Source organism: Sinohyriopsis cumingii, chromosome 17 (assembly GCF_028554795.1).
Source record: "Sinohyriopsis cumingii isolate HCF-2022 chromosome 17, ASM2855479v2, whole genome shotgun sequence".
NCBI classification, from domain to species: domain Eukaryota; kingdom Metazoa; phylum Mollusca; class Bivalvia; order Unionida; family Unionidae; genus Sinohyriopsis; species Sinohyriopsis cumingii.
This window is the reverse complement of record NC_142977.1, coordinates 72196758-72219525: the sequence shown is the minus strand read 5'-3', so window position 1 is coordinate 72219525 and position 22768 is coordinate 72196758. Positions and strand designations below refer to the sequence as shown.

General features: G+C 38.1%; 1 long non-coding RNA gene across 1 annotated transcript; it reads right to left on the bottom strand.

The window, feature by feature from the left end:
• Window positions 1-278: 278 nt before the first annotated feature.
• On the bottom strand, window positions 279-21996 carry LOC149779227 (uncharacterized). Its single transcript, XR_016415382.1, has 5 exons — window positions 21514-21996; window positions 20883-21004; window positions 10305-10419; window positions 842-948; window positions 279-389 (listed from the first exon to the last, which is right to left on the bottom strand). It is a non-coding gene; the product is annotated as an uncharacterized LOC149779227 (long non-coding RNA).
• Between the last annotated feature and the right edge of the window lie 772 nt (window positions 21997-22768).

The window sequence follows — 22768 nt, the reverse complement described above, 5'->3', positions numbered from 1 at the left end:
TAGGAGTTGCAAATGTATGAAATCCTCTTGTTGGGTAGTTTTACTAACAGGCTTTACAGCAGGGCCTTCCATTAGATTTAAATGTGGCAGGTAAGTTGACAAAGTAGGGTGGGGGGTTGGGGGGACCTACCCCAATGGGGATAATTCATTTTTTTTTTAAAGTAGCATGGTGTAAAGTAAAAGTAGATGGGCTGATAAGGAATCAACTGAATTTACAGACTAAAGGTTCAGACATTTGTTTTTAAGAGAAAAATGAAAGAAGGAAACAATACAACAGATATTTTAATATGACTTTAATGTTTATTTTCTAGATTTAATTAAGATTATGAATCAGAATCAGTCTCCAACTCCACTGTAAAGTTTATCTATTACTTCTTCTGCTCAGGCACCTGCAAATTAAAACAAAATTGTAATGCTTAAATAAAGTCATATCATCTCAGCACTAGTTACATATGCAGAAGTCATGTTAATCAGCATTATAAAAATGTATGAAATTTTCTTCACTGCACTTGTGCTTCCCTTACTATCGTTAAGCCATGATACAAGATAACTTTGCACTTACTTGTCATTTCTGGCAAGTGGATGGTGCAATCAATTTGCACAAAGATGAATTTATTTCATCCAAATATTTCATGTGAATAAAAATTCCAAATGGAGGCACTTGTCCGATCAGACAAGATATATGCATATTGTAGTTAGCTGGACTCTAGCTCTGATAGTCCTGGGCAATAGGATAAGCTGATTTTGTTATCAGTTTAGAAATGCATCCGCTTTGCAAATACTATGCTTTAAAAGACGAAACTGAATCCAATATTGATGAAATAAGAGTCATTTGGATTACCTTGTTTTTTATCATTCTGCGTTGGTTGGGTGCATATTTGAGGGTCTCTGATATGGTCTCTTCCATTCCATTTGCCTTTGCTTTGCCATTAGTTTTCAAGCAGGCTTCTGCATGAGTAATACAATGTTTTAAAATAAGTTTCACAACAAAGGATGCATTGCATTTTTCTAAATGCCAGCAATAATCAATGGAATATTTTTAAAACATGTACTTTGAAATGTGTCTCAAGTTACTTTATCAATTCATTTAAAAATCTCTGGCAAGTCACATGAAAAACACAATTTAAATCAAGCCATACTTACTTATCAAAGACTTTCTCATTCACATCCTTTACCTCACACAATAAATATCAGCAACACCAACATTAAATTCACACAATCAGTACAAAACCTAGGTGTTACTCTGGACAGTACTCTCACACTGCACCAACATGTCATGAACATATGCAAGGCTGCGTATCTTGAGCTGAGACGCATCAGCTCCATTCTCAGATATCTTTCAGTTGATGCCACTAAAACACTTGTGTGTTCATTACTGCTTTCAAGACTGGACTATGGTAACTCAATTCTGTCTGGTTCATCTTAATATCTACTGCAGAGACTTCAAAAAGTTCAAAACATAGCTGCTTGGATCATACTTAGAGTACCACAATCAGAGCACACCTGCCCGCTGCTCTGTACCCAACACTGGCTATCCATTCAATCCAGAATCAAACACAACATTAGTTCTCTGTGCTACGTTTCACTGACAGACTCTAGTCCAACATACCTATCCGACCTCACCTATGTGTACACACAAGTAAGATACTTACACTCCTCTTCCGACAATCATATACTCATTATTCTCACTATGAAAACAAAGTCACATGGACAGCATTCTTTTGCATACCAGGGCCCAGCAACATGGAATGAATTGCCCACTGAACTTAGACACAAAGACGCAGTGATCCCATTCAAGAGTGCTCTCAAAACTACTTATTCTGACTACAAAAACAAACTTAATGACTTAATAATGTTAACTACCTTAAATATTCTCAGCATGTTTTTTATGTTTTCTAATTTCATGGTGTTTGTTTTTGTAATCATATCATTGTGTATGTTTTTATGTTGTCTAATGTTGCAAAGCGCTTAGAGCTTCTAAAGATTAGGCGCTATACAAAGTCCTCATTATTATTATTATTATATTTAGCTTGGATGAATATTTTTTAAATCAGTGGCCATAACTAAAAAATGGGATTTTGTTTTATGATCATAAAAGTATGTTGGACACCATCCATGATGTACAATGCTGTCTGACATTTCTATGCACCTAAGGTTTCCATCTCAAATATTAAAGCAAAATGCATACCGAATTTGACAGATTGATGAAAATAAAAAAAAGCAATGCTTACCATTTGAAAAGAGGCAATTGTCACTAGAATATTCTATTCAAAATGATATTAATTTTGGACACAGGGGATACCACCCCCATGTTTTCCTGACTCGTGATATGTCGGCCTATTCTGTGCACAGCTTTAAAAGATGTAATGTTTATCCATCGAGCTATAGAAATGAAATACATTTACTGTAGACTGTTTCTGTCAGCAGTTAAGTTGAGTAATTAGGTCAGGTTTATAGCTAGTTTACAAAATTCAATGTAGAATGCCAATAAATGACAAGATATATTTTTGCAAACTTAAGTGATCTTGAAAAAAGATTAGTAAAGTTTAACATTTTATAAAAAATAAGCTATTATGTGGAAAAGAAACAACAATGAAATAGGATGCAATGTGTTTACGTCTAGTTTTGGAAGGTACCGTCATAATTGTACCGTAGTTTAATGGGTGGAAAGGCCATTGAAAGGTAAGGGCAGTGCGGAGACCATCGAGTATGTTCCAGAATAGCTGAATCTTTGTAGATACATAGATCCATTCGTAACTTCAGTCCGCAAGCGAAACACTGTACTTCGTATCCCAATCCTGACTCAGGTCCGAAGTAGACAAATCCTGTTCTAGCTAAAACATACGAAGAAGGTAATCCTTCCCTATCCGTAGGCCATTTTTGAAACGTGTCCAATCGACGGGCACAATCACAATAGTCAGGTAAGAAGACTGGAAAATGGTAGGGTTTGAACTTGGAGTTCTCACTGGATTTCTCACTCGATTCTTGCTGCGGTGAAGTCATCCTTCTGGTGGGTGGCTATCCTCTTACAACCAATGTTTTATACCGACATGTCCATACGGCAAAGTAAAGTGGGTGGGAAGCCGCACTCGCTTCTGCTACACGATTTGATAGACTTTTTCCAAGGGTCGACTGACGATGTGGTGTGTGGGTAAACGTACAATCTTGTTGGGTTGATAGGTGGTCACTTTCTCTAGACTGCAAGGCTTCTTTCAATATGCCAAAGTTGACCACTCGACTGGTACGATAATTCAGAGTAAGTCCTTTCACTTTACACTTTGTGTACACTTCTCCTTGTTTGTCCCAGTATTCGTAGCCGTAATTTTTGGGACCACCACTAACGAAACTTAGAATCTTGTCATCGGGGTGCTTGTCTGTCCAGGCTCCTAAACGGTCTCCTTCAATGTCAGGGTGCTGTTGACTCGGGTGATCGATATAAATGCAACTGTCCATGTCAAAGTACAAGACACGTTCCCCTAACAGTTCTAAAGCTTCGTACAATTTTAAGCGAGCATGAGCTGTCATGTAAGCTGCAATGATGACATTTCCAAAGGGGTCATCTTCTACAAAGTTCAGATCTTCTTCGTAATTCACCAAGATCAAATCCTCACGAACGACGTCCACGTGTTTCATGAATTTGGCTTTGTCGTGAATCATCTGAAAGTAGCGGGAAGGTTCGGTCAAATACTCCGTCTTGGGTAAACACGGTCATTGTGCCATTTTACCCCACAAGCAATTTAACATCACTTTGGCAAACGATCGCCTGCCTTCGTTTTTCTCAATGTGATTTAAAGTAATGCCTTCTTGTGCCCAGAATTTCTCTCTGAATGTCTTTTGGTCTTCGGGAGTGTGACACCAGGACAGATAGCCACTGGCTTCTTGCTCAGTTTCAAAAAGGCATCCACGTAGTCTGCGAAAATGCCTTTCTGCGTGGGGTCACCCTTGTGGAATTATTGTGTCTTGGGAAAGTGGCAAATTTCGTACACTTCTAACAGTTGGTATCCCATGTTCAGAGCTTTGAACAATTCTACGCTGACCCATGTCCCCGTCAAGGCCCGTTCTTCCTGGGTGTGATGACAAGGTTGATCTTGGTTGCACGTTTCAGCACAAGTACGGCACAAAGGAAACATAAGTTTGCCTTGGCAATGGCGAGGTAAGACGGGATGGTATAGGTTCGTGGGAGGCAAAACTTTGCACTTGATCAAGCCTTCGTATTGTCGAATGTTTTTTAGGTCGATGTGTTCGGTGAACAATTGTGGGTGCCCTGCAGGAAAGCAACAATATTTGCACACGTAGGGATACAGTGAACACACGTCCAAGTATTTGATTTCTTCTCCTTTCTCTTCGTCAGCTTGGTACAGCAAACAGGTGGCATTGGTCCTTCCTCCGTACAAACTATTACTTGGGTTCAGGGGGTCCATGAACTGGTAACTTTCCATGAGGCGTTTAAACTCAGGATCGGTGTTCAAACGGTGATTGTATTTGTGTTCCCACATTTCCACCACTTGGTATCCTTCCTGTTCTAACTTTAGGCGTGGCTGACAAATGGCCTGGTACAAGTCTTCCATGGTTCGTTGTAAGAACTGATTTTTAGTGCCGCGGTCAGGGTAACAGACGGGACATCCGTGAAATAAGCAACCGTTAAACTCGTACATGATCTTGGGGTTTTCTAAGTCCCAGCCATTGACCGAATGCATTCCGATGATCTTTCGCCCTGTCCGTTGCGGGCATGCTGAATCCATTTGTCTTCCTTGTCGCACAAGTAATGCAACCAGCATGGGGCTTTGACCGAGTATTGACGTTTGACATAGTTGGTCGTTTGAGGACTGATGACAGCCACAGTGTTTTCAAGCATGAATCGTTGTCGGTAGACTAAGGAACACGCTTTGGCAATGGTGCAAGCCTCTTTTAAATGATCAACCCCTCCGTGTTCCATGAACAGTTCTCGAAATTTTCCACAGCATCGCCATAAAATGTCCATGTCGGAACGACGATACTTTAGCATTTCTTCCTGAAAGTCGAAAGGGTCGGAAGCGTGAGCCTGGTACCAAGCGTAGAAAGTTTCTCGTTCGGTACGCATGTTGTCAGGGTCGTAATAGTGAGCCTGAGGCAAATGGGGTAGAACGGCGTGTTGATTGGCTTCTGTATTGAAAAAGTGTGGAAAGTACCCTTTAGCCATTTCTGTCATTCCAAACATTTTAGGCATTCGACTCAAAGGCATGGCTAAGTAGCTCATCGAATCTTTAAACTGCACTTGTCCCACTTGCATCAAAATGATTTTGGCTCCGTTCAAAGTGATTTTAGGACGCTCAATGCCACGTTCCGTATAACATCTCAAAAGAAACTGTCCATCGTATCCGGAGAAATTGTGAGCCATCACCGTGGCATGGTGATGACAATCTCCATAATAATGTTCGATGTCCTCTTGGCTCCACGTCTTGTCGATGGGGTCTAAGACCCATTGTGTGAAATCGGCTAGTGTGTTCGGTCCTTGAAAGATTTTTTCACGCCCTCCAGGAATCTTACTGCAGTGAGGGCAATAACTCAAGATAGGTTCTTGAATCACTTCTCGCACGCTTGATGAGCCACGCAGAAATTAGGAATGTGAATACTGGTCTCTTGCATGCATTCGAAATCGAAAAAGATGAAATTGCCTTTCTTCTTCTTGTGACCATCCTCTTTCTCTGGTTGGGATTGGTATTTTTGTATGTAGCATTGGTGTTCCAAGTCCACAATGCAGTGACAAATGTGACATTTTTTCTTTCCTGAACATACGTGTGCCTTGGTACTGTTGATACATAGACCTTGTCCACACATTGGGCACAATCTCAGGAGTTGACAAGCACATTTCTTCTGTGAACCTTGCATCTTCAGATGTTGTTGGTAACAGGCAGGGCTGACAAATGTGCGCAGACAAGCAGGACAATGCACTGGTTCTTACCCTTCGCTCAGACAGGGTTGAGAGGCCAAACATCCTGAGCATTTCGATCCACAATGTTTGTGTTGCTCTCGATTATTATAACCATCATAAGTCACATTTCTCACAGTAATATTTGTATCCCAGGAATCCAGTGATAGTGGTAATGGTATCGAAATGGTCATCGTGATGATAGAGGTGAATGTATTTTCCATCCTTAAAGTCTTTCCCTCGAAACAACAGAGACCCGCACACTTCTTGAGGGTGCACTTTCAAGGTGTATCGTGGAGCTAGGGCATCTTGCAATTTTTGCATCTCAGGAATGCCACAGGATGTGTCTTTGGACAGGCATGCTTGTTGTAACAGAAGTTCTGCTTCATTTCGTTGTTTGGCTCGGTTCGATTTTCGAATGTTCTCCCAGGCTCTTTTCCATTCTACCGTGTCGTTCTTGTCGGCATAGGTTCATCCCACCACGATGGCTCGGGCTAAACACATGTGGTCTTGAAAATTGTTAATTTGGACAAGACTTGTTTTGGTAATGCGAAGGTTGTTGACCAATAAGGTCTTTCTGCATTGTCCGGTCCCTTGAGGAGGAGAGACGTGGGTCATGTCCAGTGTGGCTTTTCCATCGGTGATGTCAAACTGGTCATTAGATTGTTGCACGTGTTGAATCTTGTCCATGACTTTGGAAGTGGTCAATTCTGCAGGGCTGCTAAACTCGATCCAAACAGGGGATTTCAAGCCATCATGTTGTATGGAAAGTCTCAAGCGATCATCTTCTTTGGGTTGACATTGTCGCTTGAGTGTGGTGAGCAAAGAATCCCACATGTCGGTGATGAACCCTTTTGCTTTCTCTAACAGTACTTCAGACTTGAAATCTTTAAACTTCACTGTGTATTTGTAAGCCGTAGTTCTAAATTTTCTAGAGGGACGCTTTTCCGTCTCTCGAATGTCATAGTACTTTTCAGGGTTGACTAAGGGTGGTAAACTTTGTTTAGAGGGTTTGGATTCTGGTTCACTCATGTCCTCTTCAAAATCACTGGCATGAATTTGTGCCAAGACTTCAGCCCTAGTACGAGGCGATAGATCACGTTTCTGCCTCTTACTTTCTTCTTCTTTCTTCTCAAATGAATTGGATCATTTCATCTCGATAGCAAAAAGTCAAATGACTAAAGTTTAAACACCATGGATTAATTTATAGTCATAGCAGACCAGCGTATATAAAGGGTATGTGTCTTGTCCTTTCACTATTCATTTCACTCTCAAACTGAGCACAACAATGGAAGAGACTACCAAGATCGAACGTTTCATCAGAGCTTTGCGAGGGGTCATTAGAAAATTCTCTTCAGACCAGCCGAGGGACTACTCTCCTTCCTTTCAAGATAAAAGTCAAGATACTTGCTATATCTGTCAGAAGAAAGGGCATTGGTCTTCAGAGTGTCCAGACCGTCAAAAAAGAAAAAAAAAGGGTTAGAAGAGACAAAAGTCAAGATACCTGTTATTATTGTCAAGAAAAAGGACATTGGTCACCAGACTGCCCAAAAAAGAAACAAGAGGAGTCAGAAGAAGAGAGGGATTCTTCAGAGGAAGAGGAAGAAGAAGAGGAAGAAAACAGACAGGTGAAGAAAAAGAAACAGGAGAAGAAAAGAAGGGAAGAAAGTGAGGAGGAAGAGGAGGAAAAGACTATGACAGTGAAGAAATTAAAAAAAACAGAGTGAACAATGAGACAGAATAAGTCTATGAACTTTTTAAAGTGCTCTGTTGTGAATTGTGAATTGTAAATATTTATAAAAGAATAAATTAATTATAAAAGGTAAGTGTCTTTGGGTTTTGATTTTAAAATAAGAACCTACACTCACGCACACTCATACACAGACAGGTACTATTGGGTAAAATGGTTTTTATTAGTTATTGGCAATTGAAAGCCTATCTCTTTTCGAGAGACGTGGATGGCCCTGAAAAGGGCCTTTTTTGGTGTAAGGGGTGAGTTTAAACAATCAACTTTAACTGTCTTAAGCCTTTGCCATGGCCAAGGCCTACTTCTGGACTGCGTACTGTTGATGATGATTTCGTTGAAATCACTAAGGATGGTGCAGTAGGCGTAGTCACAGGGTTGGAGTGTTTAGCTTGGGAAGGTCGTATTCTCTTCGTCCGTAATAAAGAAGTCTGATACATCTGTTTCAGACTTCTTAACTAAAATGTCTAACAGTACCGTGATCGTTTGATTTTGACACCCTTGTTTCTTTGCTGCTGCGTCTTCTTCTTGTTGTTTTTTTCTTACCTCTTCTTCTTGCTGCTGTTGCTGTAGGAGAAAAGCTTGTTCCGCTTCCTTTTGCTGTTGTATAAATTTCTCCAATTCTTCTTTCTGTCTCTGTCTAAAATTTTCCATGTGCGGTAATGAAGGAGAAGGTGACGAAGGTTCAGGAACAAATTCTTGCAAGGTAAAAAAATCCACAAAATCCCAATTCACCTCTTCTGAAAGTAAGTCTGGGTTCCCTTGGGTAGTCTCCACCATCAGTGTACCCAAACTGATCGTTTTCTGAGTTTCCGTCATGTTGAAAAACTGTCGCTTAGATTGACTACGCACAGGCGCTAGCGAATCTATATAGACTATGTGACGTCACAGACTGCTCTCTTCGGATTGGACGTGGGCTGACTGAATTTTGTAACGCGTGTTTGGATTGGTCAACAAACTCAATCCGTTTCAATCCTTCCTCCCCCTATAAATAAGTACAGTTCACTGCATTCCTTCACCTGTTACTCAGCACCCCAACATGTGGACCGATGTACAATCTTCAACGCTTGTGTCTTCGATGATGTTCCGGACGGACATATCAATGTATGTCCGATCCAACTGGACAGTTATCCACAGGACAGACACCAGCCTGTGGATGCAAAGAATCTTATGTGGAGCATCAAGGATGTCTCAAAAGAGTCTTAATCTATGGTCCTGCAGTCAGGCACAGCCTAAGGTCAAGAAGAAGATGTCACAGATGCCCTTTATGTTAAGGGTATATTAACATAAAACCAAAGGCCCTTTTCAGGGCCATTCCTATCTCTCGAAAAGATCTTGACTTTCAATTGCCTACCCCTTTTTTTATTTTTTTGTTTAAAAAAATAATAAAAAAATAGAGACCCCTCCCTGTTTCAATTTTCGCCTGTTCCATTTTCATAGACCCATCAGGTCGGGACCTTATTAAAATAGGGTCCCGACCCTGTTCCATTTCCCCTAGTCCCAAGACAGTCCCACGATTTATTCCCCATGTTCAATTTCCCTTGTCCCTAGAGTGAATATTTTTTTTTCTTTCTCCCATGTTAAATTCCCCTTGTCCCTAGAATGGATATTTTTTTTTTTTCTCCCATGTTAAATTACATAGTCCCCAGAGTGGATATACCCTTTTTAACATGGAAGTTCCCTAGTCCCTAGACCATCCCTATTCACTACTACCATTGTCATTACCAGCCTGAAACCCAATTTAATGCCATTTGTATAAATTCATTTCAAATAAATATTATGATATAGTTGAAGTGTAAAGTCAAGCAAGTATTCTGTTTGCAGATTTTACATTTTAGATATTAAAGTCATATTTTCTCTTGTTTAGTAAACTTTATTGCAACTGGTTCCAAAATAGTAAATCTTATTTAATGTTCATTCACCAGAATAGGTATTAATACAATCCGGAATTAACTGTATGGTACTAAAATATACCCTGATCTTGCGTGAGATTGTAATATACAGAACTATACCTCAAGACAACAATAATATATTGAATTTATATTGTATCAAGACTGTCATGGTTATGAACTCCAACTTTATTCAGGTTTTTTCATAATAAATGATCATCTTGTGCTATGGTTGAAAAGAAATCAAAGTTCAGTTTAACTCCATTCTCTCCACATTTGTAAGTTGTTAAGAGGCATACTCATCCTCAGTGTTATAGTAAAATGTAATCTTATTTGGATCAATCTTGGTGGTGTAATATATGAATGGAGAAAGAATATTATCATCCAGATTAAAATATGTTTTATTCAGACTCTACTAAAATTTTTAGTTGGATATGGGTTACGGAGCCTGATGTGTACGAACAAAGCAATGTGTACCATGACCTTTTTAATTTAACATTTTAAACTCCTGCAGAAGAAAGAGATTTTTTAGATCCATTAATCTGTATTAACAAAAACATTTCTTCAGTATGATTTTCAATTACTTAGTATTGACAAAACTCATATTTTAAAGTTGTTGTTTTTTTGTGTTTGGTTTGGCCTTTTATGGTAAACCAACACAAGTAAGTTATTTAGTGCCAAGGCACTTTAAGTATAGTGCCTTGCCCAAGGACACACCATGGTAGCTAACCCAGGTTGGTCTGATGGTAGAATTTGAACCTACCTTATTTCACAGGTCCAGAAAGCTAACCACTGAGCCACTACAGCTCCCCATCTTATAGTGGAATGCTGGTATACTTTATGATCAAGAAGGATGGGTTGGGGTATGCATGTTGCATCTGAAAAAAGTGATGGAATTTTTGTTTACATAATATTTTAGTCATACAATATGAATCATTTTCAATAGATTTAAGATGTATCAGATCAAGTTAAGAAAAATCATATATTCTGTTTCCTGGGAATGTACTAAAATTCACTGTTATTGTTTGATTTTTTGGTAGTAAGCTTACTTGGTATTTTTTTCTTTTTAACTTGAATACCTAATTTGTTAACATCCTATTCTAAATCTTCAGAGTTCTGTCTATTAAGTGACAACTGTTGATACATGTAGGGAAGTTTTTGTTTATATCTTTTGATTTTTGTGATTCTGGAAGTTGCAGTATTTGTTGTTGTATTATAACCATTTCAGTAATTTAATGAATGCAGAGTATACTGCTCTATAAATGAAATTTAAGTGAAAATAATGTAAAAGTATGTTTCACTGCAAATATAAATTGTTTAAAATAATATATCATTTATCATATGACTATTCAATTGTGGTAACTAGTATTCCATCCAATATCTATATATTAAAATATGTCTTTTCATACAGCTGGTGATCATTTAGATACAAGTCCAATTGAACATAATCAAATTATCAATGCAGGTGTTTTTATTAGTAGTAGTATTGCAAGTATAAGTGTTAGTATTAAGATTTCATATACAGGTATGATAAGTGTATCATAATGTTTAAATGATGCTCCTTGTTACAACATAAAATATGTTCATTGAAACAAATGGTTCACTGGTAAATTGGCAGCAAAGGTCTTCACTGAATTATGTTGCATAAACTATTTTACAATAAAACATATATGATGCATCTCAATTATGATGAATGTGAGGAGGAGGATTAATAATAATGCAATTTAAGTTATCTTCATAACATAAGTTCTAGCAGATGTGTAATTTTTATGTGGTTCATCATCAGTTTGAAACTGGTCTGTGATTTCTGGATCTGGACATACCTGGTCCCCTGCTGTTGTGCTGCTATGGTCTTTACAGTTCATTAGGATATCAGTTACACTTGGTTTACATTTAGAACCCCATGGGATGGAATGCCCAGTTTGAAACTGAGAGAATGGTTAATTATCCATAATATAACTCCTGCAGTTATTATTAGGTTTGATATCAAGGTCTTTCTTTAAAAGCTTTTCAACTCAGGTTCTGTTCTACCATACAGATAAATAAAGTCAAATTCAAGGCTTTCAGATTTGTCCAGTTTGTTTCATGTGTTGCGGCAGACAGACTGTATATTGCCACTGTACCATATAAATATCAGTGCTTAGTCTGCTCTCAGTTGCTGTGGTTTGATTAGTTACAAGTGTCATCACATGTGACTAATTATTGACCAATGTAATGAAACTTGTATAATTAGAAGGCTGTATTTAAAAACTCTAAAGATCTTAAAAAGAAAATTGGATCGGGGTAAGTAAAACCTTTTACTTTGACCATTTGGCTAGAAAATAATTTTCAATAAGTTTAAATTGGATAATAGTAATATAATAATTAATTACACAAATCAGAATAAAAGCTATTTGCATATCCCCTTACAGCTGTTGCTTTTTCATAGTACTAAGTAGAATAAAGTATAGTTAAGACAGATAGCTTTAAGCTAGAATTAAACTCAAATAAATTGCAAGAAATCAAAACAAACCCAGGATTAAAACTAAAGAAATATCCCGTCATATATACCTTACATCAAATAAAGAAACTCAAGATGGATAACAACAAAATTAATGTCACATCATCAAATAGTTATCTCAGCTGCCTGGTCAACCTAAAGGCAGATAAACTAAGGCAAACTTACTCCGAAGCAGTCTCATCCCCCCTAAGAGAAAAACGACAGATACAGTTCTTAACGCCAATTTTCAACTCGACCCCAACTGACTCGATGAGCAGACTCTACCTGTCACCAAGCGTAAACGAGAATGTGGACAATCTACCGAGTAACCGCAAAACTACATCCGACATGAGTACCCAAACTGAGGAACAATACTCAACAAGCACAAAAACAACCCAGACCACGCTGGTTAAAAACACTAGCAGCCAGGGGACTCAAACTGAGAACCTACTAGATGAAACAGAACGCCCTCACCCTACCACAAATAAAGCAGTCACACACGACTCAACAAAAGGTAAGAATAATAGGAAAACCAAATCCCAAATACCAGTTAGAAAGAATAAGGAACACACTAACTGTCAGAATACAAGACCCAGCAAGCCGGTTATGGACAACGAAACAAAGTCAGCTAAAGAGACAAACACCAGGGGAAAAAAGACCAGTCTGCAAAATATCCAAAACAAGAAACACCCCGCTGAACTGACTCTCTTCGTTAAGGGAGTAAATTCCAAAATAATGAAGTTAGCCTTTAAAACCATAGCATGGCAATTGAACAAACATCACCAAGGAGAATTCACGCTTAAAAGCACTAGAGACGACTTGCTGATAATCAAATGCACCACTGAACAACAGATTGCCAAATATATGGAAATTGAAAGAATAGGCCAAATAAATGTTAAGGTCACTAGACACAACAGAACAAAACAACACATAGACCCAAACCCCCCAAAAACACACAACAAAGGAGTCATATACGTATCAACTCAAAATAAAACCAATGAAATAGTAGACTACATAAGGAGTAAAGGACAGGAAGTAGAGAAAGCAATCCGCCTAAAAACAAGAAGGGGAAAGGATAGCACTGCAGTGGTACTCTTTTTTAAGGGCGCCACCCCAGAAACTATCAAAATAGCCGAAAAACTCGAGGCTAAAAAAATTTTTGCTTTCAAAAACAAACCACGGTTCTGTGGCAACTGCAAAAATTGGGGGCATTACTCTAAGAGTTGCGGAAACCTATTCCGGTGCAATCAATGTGGTCTTCACCACCCAGACCGGAAAACATGTAGCGCCACCAATCAGCACTGCGCTAACTGTAGTGGTAACCACAAACCAAACCACGCAGAATGCCCCAGGGCTCTTAGAGAAGCCCTAATAGTCGAATATATGATCTCCCATGGGGTAAACTATAAGCAGGCCAAAACAAAAATCAGGATACCAAAAACAAAATAAATAGGTAGCACCCTCACTGGTAGGAAACACGCATAAAACGAAAACAACAGTAAATTAAACAAACTATTAAGACTTTTTGCACTAGTGATGGATTCCAGAGCAGAAATCAAAATATGGCAATGGAATGCACGCGGCCTTAGGGCCCACGCTGACCAACTAAATAACAAAATACTTGAACAGGAAAGAAAACCAGATGTTATATGCATACAGGACACCCACCTAAATGATACCTCACGTATCCCAAACATCATAGGCTACAACACCAAATACCTAAAGCATCGATCCCCCACAGCAAGAGGAGGGGGGTTAGCAACCTTTGTTAGAGATGGAATTACATCAGAAATGCATAAATTAACAGATAGTAGACCGCCCAATGACTTCGAAATACAGATAGTCAAAATAACCGCTCAAACTAAGCAGGTACTAATCGTTAACCTCTATGAAACAAATGAGCAGCGCAATTTAAGTGCAGACGAAACAATCAAAATGATTAAAGACTGTGGAGAATGGGTGGTAATATGCGGGGACTTCAATGCGCACAATGAACTATGGGGGAGTCAAAAGACGGACATTAAAGGAAAAATTGTAGAAAAATGGGCACAAAAATGCAACTTAGTTTTTCTAAACAACGGAATGCACACCCGGATAGATGACAGAACAGGCCACACATCAGCAATAGACCTATCTCTATGCACACCAAGATTAGCAGGCATTTCTGATTGGCAAGTTGATGAAAGCGACCCTATGGGAAGTGACCATTACCTTATAAATATAGAAATACAAATTAGAATACCTCAAAATAAAGCGTCCTTCACACCAAGATGGAAATACGAACAGGCCAACTGGATTAGGTTCAAACAGATAGGTGACTCAATCGACCCAGAAACCATATATCACCGGGACATTGACACCTTTAATGACAAATTAATAGAAACCATTAACACAATGGCCCAAGAAACAATTCCTAAAACTAAAGGAGTAGCACCCAAACCCACGGTGCCCTGGTGGAATAATGAATGTAAAATAGCAATTAAAGAGAAAAAAAGAGCTCTAAACAAATTCAAAAGAACTAAAAATAATAGGGACTTTAACTACTACAAGGAAAAGGAAAAAACTGCCAAACAAACTATTATGATAGCTAAACAAAACTCATGGAGAGAATTCTGCTCAAAACTAGATATTAACACAAAATCGAAGGATGTGTGGCAAAGAATTAAAAAAATGAGAGGCAAAACTAAATCAATAACCCCCAACATACCTGGACAAAACAACAAACATAAGGCAGAATTATTCGCAAACTATTTCGCCAACATGTGTAGCAATACCAACTTAGAGGATAAGTTTAAAAATCATAAAAGGCAATTTGAGGAAAGCAACTCTGACAACATAAAGGAAGCAGGAAATAATGACGGCCCACTAAACCTTCCGTTTACAGAAGCCGAATGGAGAAAGGCCCTCGCCGGCAAAAAGACCACATCCCCCGGGGAGGACACTTTGGGGTATGAAATGTACAAGAACCTACCCAAAAAACTTGTCACAATTGCACTTAACCTATTTAATAAAATATGGGAAACCGGTACCATACCTATAAGATGGAAAAAGGCAGTAGTGGTCCCGATTCTTAAGCCTGGAAAACCCTCAAGCGATATAAAATCATACAGGCCCATATCACTAACAGACAATATATGTAAAATAATGGAAACTATGGTAAACAAAAGGCTGAAATACCATTTAGAAAGCAAAGGACTACTAGCTAATACACAGAGCGGGTTTCGCAACTACCGAAGCACAATAGACCAACTCATGAGACTAGAAACCGCTGTCAAATTAGCATCTAGAGAAAAATTTTAAAAATCCAGATATGTTACAGCCATCTTCTTAGACATGGAAAAAGCATATGATCTAATGTGGACTAAGGGACTGATAAGTAAACTTAAACCATACGGAATAACTGGCAATATATACAAATTTATTGCTAACTTCCTAACCGATAGAAAGATACAAGTCAGACTAGGACAAGACTACTCCGAACGATACAAACTGGAAAATGGCACGCCACAATGAAGCGTAATCAGCCCAACTTTATTTAATATAATGATAAACGACCTGGAAACAGCGGTAAAACCCAACCACCTTGACTTATCCCAATTCGCCGATGACAGCGCCGTATGGAAAACTGGCAACCCGGCCAGCAGAGAAACGACCAAGCACTTACAAAAAGGACTAAACGATATAGGAAATTGGACAGATAAATGGGGATTTAAACTGTCACCTCTAAAAACAGTAGGCATAGTTTTCAATCCGGGAGGTGGCCACCCCCCACCCACTCCAAACTTAACCCTAAAGGGGGTACCCATCAAATTCGAAAAACAAGCGACACTCCTAGGTATGGTATTCGACCACGAACTCACGTGGGCAGCTCATATCCAAGAACTCGTAACGAAGTGCAAACGAGACATCAACCTCCACAGAAACCTCAGAGGGGTGAATTGGGGGGTTGATCAAAAAACACTCGTTACCCTATATAGAGCACTTATAAGAGCAAAATTGGACTACGGTTGCCAGGTATATGGAGCGGCGAATGCCACGTTACTAAAGAAACTAGACACAGTCCAATCAAAAGCGCTAAGGGTATGCACCGGCGTCCTAAATGGTACCCCCACACAAGATATCTTAATAATAGTAGGAGAACCCCCGCTAGACCTAAGGCGGAAGGAATTGATGCTGCGATACTCGACTCGAATATCAATACACCAACCCAACCACCTCACGCTACAAGCCCTCTTAGCATGCGACAAACCATTCGATACAAAAGGAAAAAATAAAAAAATACCTAGTGGGAAAATAATTATAGAATTAAAAAGGAAATTTCAAATCGCAAATATCAACCCAGAAAAAATAAGGTACTACCCAGACCCCCCGTGGACCTGTCCCACACCACAAATAGATCTTAGCTTACGTAAACTAGGACAAAAACAAAATGACCCGATAGGACTAAGAGCATCAATACTAACGTACATTGACAACAAATACGAGACATACACGCAAATCTTCGCAGATGGATCAAAAACCAAAAATCCAAATAAAACTGCAGCAGGGATAGTGATCCCAAAATTAGATGTCACCGTTGGAAAAAGACTCCCAGACCAATGCGCTATATACACGGTAGAATTCATGGCAATACTAATGGCATTAACATACGTCAAAACATACCCCACAACTAAGGCAGTCATTCTAAGCGACTCTTACAGTGTACTACAATCGTTAGCAACGGACCAATCCAAGAGCAGACTTAATATGATTAATCATGCAAGATCGCTACTTAAAGAGATTGAAAAAAACAACAAACACGTTGAATTCGTATGGATACCCTCTCACATCCATAATCCCAGGCAATGACAAAGCAGATGCAGAAGCAAAAAACGCCACAAACGAACCAAAAGCCCAAAATATAGCATACAGCGTCACTGAAATCAATAACATGGGACAAGATCAATGACATGTGGCAAGAGCTATGGGAAAAATCGGATGCAAACAGTCTAATACACACGATGATGAAAAAAGTAAGTAGAAAAGTCGAAAGTCCGACCTTCAAAAATCCATACGATATAACAATAATAAATAGAATAAGAACAGGTAAAACACTATTGGCAGGATGCGCAGGGAAACACATAAAAAGGGGACCAACCGAAAACTGCCCCTACTGCCCAACTCCAGAAACAATCGCACACTTAATAAATATATGCCCCAAATACAACCAGGAAAGGGCCGAACTAAAATCTCAACAGGAACAAATAGGAGAACGGTGGACATACCCGGAGTTACTTGTGGCAAAAAACAATAACATAGGAATGACCTATAATAACATCATGACATTCATTAACAAAATAGGCAAAAGGGGACAAATCTAAACCGAATGAAGGGTTGGGTATAAAGAGAGACCATGTAAAGAAATTAAAACCAATAAACCTAAAAGATCGAACCAAAAAAGAAAAAAACCAATCAAAATATTACAAATCACTGTTTGGGAATTGTGACGGCCGGCTCGGGTTAGTGGGTTCACAGACTGACACCGCCGCTCATAACCCGAACAATAAAAACCAGATAAGGACGAATATTACAAAATCACTGTTTTGGAATTATAATGGCATGCTAGGCCCCGTAGGTTCAAAAAAAAAAAAAATATAAAAAAAATAAAAATAAAAAAAATATACATTAAAATAAATCACAAATAGCTAAGCTAAACAAAAATAACAGGTAAATAGCCAAGTGGTCAAAGCGAAGGGAAACAAAGGCAATCAAACCACCTCCCTCGAAGAAAACATCTCACGGCGAACATGGCAGTATCAAAAGGACGAGAAGACCAAAACAGAAATGGACACGGGATAAGGCAGAAAGAGCTGAAATAAAGAAGAGCAGGAAAAGGCACAGAATGAAGTTAAACGTCCTAAGGCAGTAAAAGAAGAAAGAACAGGACACTTGCAGACCTTGGGGAATGAAGGCAGAAACAATGAAAAGAGTATGCCTCAAATAATCAAACCACCCCCACCCCCCAGTATGAAAAGAATTGCCTTCCCGAAATCAAACAAAAGAAATAAGGCCACCCCCCCCACATCTAATTATAAGTGTGAATGAGAAAGTGAGCGTGAATGTGTGTTGTCGGGATATGTGGGAAAAGCAGAAAAACGAACAAAAATGTCTATAGCCATCACACAAATATAGCATACACACTCCCTACCCACCTTTTTTTTCTTTTCTTTTCTTTTTTTTTTTCTTTTTTACAAACAAATTTTACTACATAGGGCTTTCATTCTGACCCACGAAAGCCCTCTTTTGACCAACAACTTACTGGCCCTGAAACACACTGATTGGTTTAAAGCCACACGTACGAAATACTTAACCAAATTGAGATCTCCAAAACAAAATAAAGGGCTACTAAAAGCCTACTAGATGTGAAAAAATTTTCGGAAAATTCAAGTACGCAAAGTACACAAAATTTAATAGACCTTACAAAAGATAGGAAAATTCACAACTCAGGAATATCTGAAGCGTATGTGACAATCACATGTTTGGCAAGATAGTACAGGAATAGCCCAATAAATATAGGGAACTGGGCATTGATTGCAACGAAAATTTAATAATACTGCTGCTGGTGTGCTTCGGTTACTGCCTGAAATGAGAGAGGAAGGAGATGCAGGATGCAGAAACAGACCACCAACGGAGTACAACGATGGAGAAGGTTGCAGCGACGAGAGCCTGGGCGGGACCTTTTGGGGCACCTGGGCTTCGGCTTGCTTGCTTGGGGGCATTGTATAAGTTAATCGCTAAATTCAAAAAGTACACAAACGTGTACAAACTAAACAGTCGCACATACCGAAAGGTGCACGTGACTTTAATCCAATGAATGAATGAAATGTGTGCTAGAGGGTAGGGTTAGCAGTTATACTCCCAATTATGTTTGTGATGAGCAAAAGCAGCTGCACAAATTTGAGCTTTTAGTTTGGTTCTGGTAGGGTCAAAGGATGCAGGTACATTTTACATTCATTTTTTACTAGAAATAGCTATTTTCAATATTTTTCTGTGACAAGGCAACTAAAAGAATCAGTATGTGCCTTATGCATGAATAAAGTTCACTAGTACTATAACAAATTAGCATACTTTTCATCACCCCTCTACCATCAAGATTTTTTTATATTTACCTCTGTAGCAGACACAAATAAAAGTCGGCAGCTCATTTGCAGACTAAGTTACGCATATGATCTCCAATGCTCATCTAACTGTGACAGGCAGTCACCAACAAGCCAACCTATTTCCATGCCTAACTCAAAGTAAATCTGAACCACATTATAAATTTAGCTTATGTGTAAATTTATAAATGCTAGGCTTGTGATAATTAGGTTCATGCCTTCTACCTTAAAAATTAGAGGGATGTCAAAATACGAAACTATCCAGTGAGACCTATGATGTTAATTTTAATCCCTATGGGATTTGTGACATAAAAAACCCAAATGCTTTATGTATTAAAAGGTAACTAATGGGGGCAGGATCTGCAGTGAATCAATGGTTAGTATGCTAGACTCCTGATAAAAATGTTTGTGTTAAAATCCTGTTATCAAGTCAACCAGGTTACCTACTGCAATGTACCCTTGCCTTACTCCAATTCCCTCAGTACTCAGTAAACAACTAGTGTTGCTGTACATAACAAAACCAGTCCATATTGATTTTACATATTTTACTAAATCCTGACAAAAATAATTCTCTAAATAAAGAATGATTAATATGTGATGGTCTCGCATGTAATCAAACTCTTCCAAGCTTTTAATGATATGAACCGATTTATCAATGTTTATCAAATTTGCATGAAAAACTATTTCTTATTTGTCATCAAATATGTTCAATGTTTTGATCATATAAGCATTTCTGCTACATTAAATCAAAATAATCTTTTTGTCAGAAATAGAGCCCTTATAGTATTTGCAAGGTCAACCAATCAGATGCAGAATTTGAGTTTAATATGAATGAATATTTTTTTTACAAAATTGCTCTTTTGCTATATCTTGATGAGATAAATCTATTCGCCAAGTCTGATGAAATTAATGAGAAATAGTTTTAAGAGCAGTAGCAAGAATGGCTAGTGAGATGTAGAACCACCACATTATATGCATAGATTTTGCTTATAGCCTCAGACATACAAGCAAATAATTAAACAAGTCAGATCTAAATTGGATCATAAACACTGTTGTGCAAATCATAAGAAACTCTGCCAATCAGATGCAAGGTCACTTCACTACCATACCTTTATCACACTCATAATAAGCATCATTGTGAAACTTGACTCTATAAGCCCAATGGCCAAGCATGATCAAACTTGAATCAGCAGTAGTGGTTATAACCTCATGTATTTGTATGCATCTTCACTTCTTCAATCTAGATCTCATTTATATAAGCATGTATTCTACGTTTAGTAAAAACTGCACTACATGTATAAATATTGCATGCGGTGGTAACATACTCAGATGAAAGATCACCTTATTATTATTAATGGTTAACACTCATCAAACTTCAAGGACAACTTAATGATTTTAGCCTATATTGTGGAAGTATGGCTTTTAGGCTGGTTAAAAAACTCAACTAATCTTATACATGATCACATGTATATACTTGGATTTTGCTCATTATTAGATTTATCCAAGATGTTGATTTAAGCCCAAAACCAAGTTTTATATAAACAAATTGATCAGAACTATGGACTCCAAAGTAGCTAATTTCTTACTGTTGAAAGACAGAAGGGGATGTGAAATAAATAACACACTCTGGACCATTACATAAACCCACTTAGCCTTTTGACCAGTTGAGATAAAATATCAACAATAATGTTAAATAAGATTGATAAATTATGTTTTCTCACATTACCTCTAGCCCTTTTCAACATGGATGGTATTTTTCTTCCACATATGTCAGCTCTTAATTAGTGGCCCTTTCCCATCATGAATGTTGTAGGTGAAACTCTCAGAATTAGGCTTTTTAATTTATATCTGTAGAAGAAAAAAACTATTGGTCTGCATATATCAATGTCACCATTTCTGTATTAGATTAAAATACCATATGTGTGTGTGTGTGTGTGTGTGTGTGTGTTAATTTTAGAATTTAAGCAAACTTGTCTCCATGTGTTTTTTTTAAAACTGATGATGATAACACATAACAGGTTCAATGGATAAAATGTTATTTCTTACTTCTTACAACTGCTCATTATATCTGAATTTACATTCAATGTTTGTTTTAATTAACATATTTGGGATATTGGGCAAATTATTTATTTTGTAGTTTATCATTATATCATTTACCAGTCTTTTATCATTCAAATATGTAATATAGTACCATTATACTGACTTCATATTCTATATGATATCCCAGCAATACATATTAAGCAGATAAGTGCAAATAAAAATGTTCAGAATGTAAAATTTACTCCAAGCTCAAAGAAGATCAGCAAAAGATAATATCCAACAAATTACCAAACAAAAAGCGAAGTTAACGCAGTTACCTTTATTATGATGTCTCCAACACCAACGGTACTGTACAGCTACGTCTTCTGAGTTTTACCGTCATCTTGTCTTTCAAACCAGAATTAATTTCTTGAGCTCTTACAAAATGAAGAAACTTTTAAATACTATAATTTAAGCAGCTTCTTTACATGCCATCAGATAAATTATGGCACAGTGTTATGTCTGTCAGCAAAGCGCAACTTCACATTTGGACGGCGCGCTGTGTGGGCATCGCCGACACAGCAACTGACATGAATTCTCTATTAGCAGACAATGATTCGGAATAAATCCTTCGCAAATCTAACATTCTCGATTTTTCATAGTTCCACTTTTCATTGTTGCATCTGTTTGATTGTACAATTGCTAATGATGTTCAATGAATCAACTTCAATTCATCTGCTGTCTGAAATCCCGGTTCAGTTGGTATTTTCTTCCGCGCATGATGCCGTGTAAATAAAAGATACGGTCGACATTCAAAGTGGTTTAGGTTAATTTATTATTTTTCTTTATTAAGGTCATTTGCAGAAAGTGTTTCGCTAGGGTGAGAAAAAAAAATATAACAAAAAGAAAACTTTCTTTTCCAACGCTAATACTGTATATATTTCAATTTGTGATTGATGCTATAAATAAAAAAAAATGATAATAAAGCATTTTAGCCCGTGGCTTCGGCACGGCACTCGTTTTTGTGGGTTTTTTAAAATGTTGTTAGTGTTGTTTTGGGGTTGTTTTTTGTGTGTGTACCACACTAAAAAACATACCAGGTATTAGGCCTAACGTAGGAAAAGAAATTATCCTCTATTTATTACTATTCTTACTGTCAAATGACGCAAAAGTGATCAAATTGCTATTAAGATTTTGTTTTGTATAACACTTACCGCTCGTTTTCCTCGAGATAAAGCAGCCACTTCAAAATGATTATAAAATCTGTGACAGATGAAAAACGTGGTTTAAATAATTCGTAATCGCCTGCCTCAAAATACTGTAGGAATTTGCTAATGTATTTCATGGCCCTCGTTTGAATAGATACCAACGATCATGTATATCGACCAAATTTTGTATATTCCTGCCCACAATCATGTATTTTGTATTAAACCGTATATTACACGAGCGCTCTGTGGCAAACTCGGGGGGGGGGGGGGGGGGCGGGTCTCTATTATACCCAGAGGCGTAGCTATGATATTTTGCGCCCGGGGACGAACTATAAAATTGGCGCCCCAGCCCCCTCCCCGTTTAATCACATTTTTGAATATTACC